Raw genomic sequence first — 5661 nt, forward strand, 5'->3', positions numbered from 1 at the left:
TTCATTTTCAGCTCTGAACTTAGCGAGTTCCAGTTCATTTTTAGATCCCTCTAACTTAATTTTTCCGATCTCAATTAATCTTTGTTCTTCTAACTTACAATTTTCGATTACGGAATTTGTTAATTCCTTCACAAAATCTGAATTATTTTTAAAGATATCACGTTTCTCAATAGTATTTATTAAATCAATTTAGAGGCAATGAGTCTCAAATCTTCCTTTTTAGCGCTTCGAAACATCTTTTTAACTTAAAACACAAAAACACTTTTAATTAGGGAAGCAATTAACTCACAATAAACAATAATAGGGATATTAACTCACAAATTAATTTTCACTCTTATGTAATTGAAATTTATCTGAAATTGGAAATTATTTATAATCATCCTAAACAAACAAAAAAATATTGCTCTCACCATTCGGCTAGTTGAAAATGCTGTCAACAAGACCATGAACTAATTTCTCGAATTTGTAATCTTCATTAATCACTGTATTATTTTCACGAAACGGTGTATTCAGTGCATCACAAATAATTATATGAATTTCACGACTCTTTGTCAGTGACTCTTTGACTCTTTGACAGACAGTTTTGTCTGAAATGAAATACTGGGTATGAAATCACACTTTACTCAAATAAAAACACTCTCGTGGACTGTAATATATAAAACGCTCATTTTATTAGCCATCTTCACATGGTGGTCTTTAGCACGCACACAGGGATGATCTCACAGAGCACTTCAAAGAACACATTTTCAAGGTTCGTATAGATGGCGCTTTAATAGTGTCCGTTAATTGTTGCTCTTTAATTTTTGCAAAGTAAAATTTTAAGAATTGTACATATTTTACATTTTAGCTTAAAGAAAACACATGAATTTATTTCTAAGTACTTCTTAGAGAATATGTACAAGGGTACTAAGAATTGTATTCTATCACGTGATACTTTCATATTCGTAATAAAATTTACAATATTCCTAAGGCTATACATTATTCCTAAGGCTACAATATTCCTAAGGCTACAATATTCCTATAGCTATTTCTAGCCACAGAGTGACTGAATAATATTGAGAAATATTGATGCAAAATAGAAGGAAATATTTTTAAATAAAGGAAGCTGCTTTCAAAGGAATGATGTTAGTTCTTTTCTCCTTCATCTCCACACATGAAAAGATAAACCTCAACGTGGAGGTCTTAGGCCGGGAAGGAGGGTACAAAATTTATTTATTAATTAATAGTCAGAGCAGTCATGAGTAGGACTGGGCGATGTTAAGATTTCAGCATCGTGATGCATCGCCACTCAAACATCGTGATGTTTCGATACATCGTGATGTCACATTACTATTTCACATTTGGTTTTGCCAAATTTTGCATTCTTGCATACCTTTACTTTTTTTTATTTGATGCTACTGTAAAGTAAGACTAAATCTAAAATTTTAAATATATATATTAGATTTTTAGAATTTAAACTTTGTGTGTTTGTGGAAAAAGGAGAGTAAGATTTCAAGGGGGATATTCAGAAAAAATTTATAAAAGTGAAAATCTGCCAAAATGCATCAAATTTACATTATACGAACTATATTCATTTTATAGGTATTTAATTTCAATAAAGTTATATAATCAATAAGAGAAAAAAGTAAAGATAGGAGTAAATTAAATATATGACTTTATATCCGGGTATATCAATGTTTAGTAAATTGATTATTTTCTTCTTTTGTATTAAAATAATTCGATAGACTGTCTTTTTCAATTTAAATAAAACACATCTTTTCAAACTTTTCTGAAAACAATCGGAAGTTTTTAAAGTAAAGAAAGAGGGTATTGAATAAATAGTTAACTAGTGAAACGAATAATTCATTAAAATTTTACATGCAGCTTAAAAAAAATGAGAAATTATCTTTAAGGATGAATTTAAAAAAAAAGAATAGTATTTCAACCTTAGCCAACAAAAATTATCGTTAATTTTCAACATTCTTAAAGATGGTTAGGTATCTTAGACAAAAACACATTAAAAAATTATTACATTAAGAAATAATTTTTCTAGAAAATAAAATTAGAAGAAATTGGTGCATTTTTTCAGCTCTCATATTGTAATAAATTTATCTTAACATGGATATTTTAGCAATTAATATTTGATATTTGTGGATAGAGTGCAGTGCATGAAAAAAAAATTACTGTTGACTTCATAATTGGATTTCAAAAAGTCTGATTTTTTTTAAATTTGTTTTTCAGAAACTATTCAACTAATTTCTTTAAACTTTTTTATTTTAAAATAAAAAGTCATATTTTTAAAAAAAATTTGTATACCTTACAATTCAAACTTTTTTCGACTATTACTAATAAAAAAATTAATTAAAATCATTTTTACATAAAATTATCTTTGGATAAACGAATTATGTCAGCCAACTGTAAAAATAAAATAGATACAATTATAAAAATAAAATTTTAAATGTGCATTGAGCCAACAATTTTAAAATCTTTATAAACAGAAAAATAAAAAACGTAATAGAAAAAGATAAAGAAAAATATATATATGGATTGAGAAAGCTAGAAAACTTAGAACAGCCGATGCGCATAACCTCTTGACCTTTCATTCTCCAGAATTTCTTGAAGAATATCTTTCAATAATTTATTGAATAATTGAGGAAATTGAGAAAAACCAGTATAAAAACAAAATTTCCTGAAAAAGGATATTATGGAAATTATTATTCAATATTGTAAAAATCAATTATTTGAAAATTTCTTTTCAAAATTATTGATGACCTAATGTATTATTATGTTGATAAACTATATTTCGTGGAAATAAAATTTAACTGCACACTCTTATTAAAATTGTTATAAATAAGAAAGATCAAAAAGCAGTCATGTCGAAAAAGAAAATGCTAAAGAAATAAAAACGAAACGACTGTCTTAAAAAGAAAATTTGCGTTTGAGAAGTTGTCGGTTCAAAACCTCGTTTGCAAAGATTTTTTGCAAAAATATTAGATTTTTTTTTTAATATTTTCTAACAATAATAATAATCATTTTTTAATAATTGAAAACGTGGTCATTATGCAAAATTGCAGCTTTATATAAAATTATTAATGTAAACATTTTATCCATATTGAGGGAATGCAATTCTTTAGATTTAACAAAGAAAAATAAATAGGTAAAAAGTAAATAAATAAAAAGTCTTATCGAAACAGACGATCGTTTCTTCAAGACAAAAATAATCTCAAAGTATTGTCAAATAACAAAACATAAATAATCCTCCGAGAATCACTTTCTTTTCTTGGATTTACACGAAATGAAGAAAGCACCTTTTCATCTTTCATTGGCGATGAGTTATAGTCACATCGGAAATCATCGTGTGAGCACATCGTTACTTGACAATTCGCGAAGGAAGAAACACAAGGGAAATCATCGTGTGAGCACATCGTTACTTGATGCTTCGTGAAGGAAGAAACATAGGGGAAAATATCGTCACGACAATCGATGTCGCCGCATGATCGGGGGAAAATGCTCATTGCGCGTGCTTGCGAACATCGATGTTGGAGAGGGAGAATCGTGCTTCGCGGCATCGGGAAACATCGATGTCAACCTGGCATCGGAAAACATTGTGCTCACATCGGAATTCACGATGCTTCGAAAAGGAGGCCAGTCTAAGCATCGGATCGGCGATGATTGCACAACATCGATGTTTTCCGATGCATCGCCCAGTCCTAGTCATGAGAGTGTGTAAAATGCACTCCTTGGTTATATGTTAGGGAAAATCTTGCAAAGTAAAATCCGTAACTGTCTCTATTTTGGGAAAAGAGGGAAATCTTAGTAATTGTAATTGGTTTATCAAATAGATTGAGCGTTTCCCACAGAGAGCAAAGGGAAAAATGCCCTGCTTTTAATTAAATGCATACTTGAGCCAAAATTAAATTTAAGAACAGGATGTGGCTTTTAAAAGTGTGAGAAAGTATTTCGATTAGAATAATTAATTAGGCTTTTTACACACACACGCACACACACACACACATACGCGCGCACGCACGTATATAAACAATTTAAACTTTTTAAACCGATTACTTTAAAGGAAAACATCAGTAAAAATTCCATATTTCACGTAATTATTTTCATTTTTAAACACAATTAATTTCTGCAAGGATAGATTTATTATTTCTGCACAGACGTATAAAAATTATGTTAGATTCGGAAGTTTCAATCAATTATGCCTAAGTTATCTTCCTGGCCGAACCCATATGTATACCTAAATGTGCCTAAATAATATTTGCCGAAGTCCTTGATTAGCAGGTTGTCATAATTCAATGCTTCTGTGGAGTTTAATTAAACTTCTGCCTTTTGTTTGCACAACACGTTGAACTCTCCTCTATAAAATATATCAGACTCTAAATCTTCATTTAAGAAAACACAAAATTTCAATATCAGCTCAATAAATGAATCTCCTGATATATGAATCGGCTGTTATAACATTTTCTGTTAGACTAAACATTATTAAATGAACAAATTATTTTACAACCATCATTCTGCATTACTTACCATTTGCTTGAATGAATTATTTATTGTATGGTTTTGAAATTTTGTTTATTCTTTCATTAATGTTTCGAAAATACAACGAGAGTTTCTTATTCGCATTGGTTTATTTACCCTTTCAAAATAAAGTCATTAAATGTTCGAGACTTAAATGTATTTACTTAAAGGTTTTGAGAGATAAAAACCTATTTTGAATGAAAGGGTTTCCCTAAAAATGAAACAAGTGTCAATATTTTAAATTTTGTGCATCATAAACTATATAAAATTTTAGCACAAATTGTATTCTTTTTTTAATTTTTAAACTATGCTATTTAAGATACAGCAAAACTTTTTATGTCATTCCTAAATGGAAAAAAAAATATATATAAAAAGTTTTTATTTTAAAATACGTTTAGCTAAACAAGTTTCAAAAATAGGAACTAAGATACTTTAATTTACATTAGTGTTAGACATTGACGAAATGAGCATTTAAATCCAATAAGGATGATTTGCATCGGGATCAGCTCGGGATTGCATCGGGATTCATGCATCGGAAAGTAAAGTTGTCCGATTATCAAAGCAATATAAAATATCAAAGGATTCTCGATGTCATCTAATGATTGAAGTTAAGGCAGTTACTTCGAAAGGGGAGGAGGGAAAGAACACAGAAGAGGGGATAATTTTTGGGCTATTTCTTTAAACAGCTCGTTCGGCAATAAAATACTAAACATCTTTTTTATACTTACCAAAAATAATGAAGAATTTAAAGGACAAATTTCCTTATAGAGTTATATTAAATATAGACAACAAGAAAACTGCTTATGAAATGAAATTATTAAAAACTTACTGTTACAGTTGCCATTACCAATCCAGAAGACAATCCTGGATCAAGTATTGGGAGAGGTTTGCCTTCGTGGAGGATTTTTGATGGAACTAACCAGCATATGGAGGGGAAAACCACAAAAACATCCCATGGTTAGCCTGACGGTAAGGGGATTCGACTCTATGGTTTGTCTACCACTGAGGACATTTTTATGTCACCACTGTAGTCGTTGCGAGCCGGATGAGGAATTCGAATCGACAAGCCTTCGCTAGGATTCGAACCTCAATGAAAGGTTCACCTCATTGAAAGGTGAACGCTCTATCCCCTGAGCCATCACGGCCCGACTTCTG

Source organism: Parasteatoda tepidariorum, chromosome 4 (genome assembly GCF_043381705.1).
Source record: "Parasteatoda tepidariorum isolate YZ-2023 chromosome 4, CAS_Ptep_4.0, whole genome shotgun sequence".
In the NCBI taxonomy this organism is placed as follows: domain Eukaryota; kingdom Metazoa; phylum Arthropoda; class Arachnida; order Araneae; family Theridiidae; genus Parasteatoda; species Parasteatoda tepidariorum.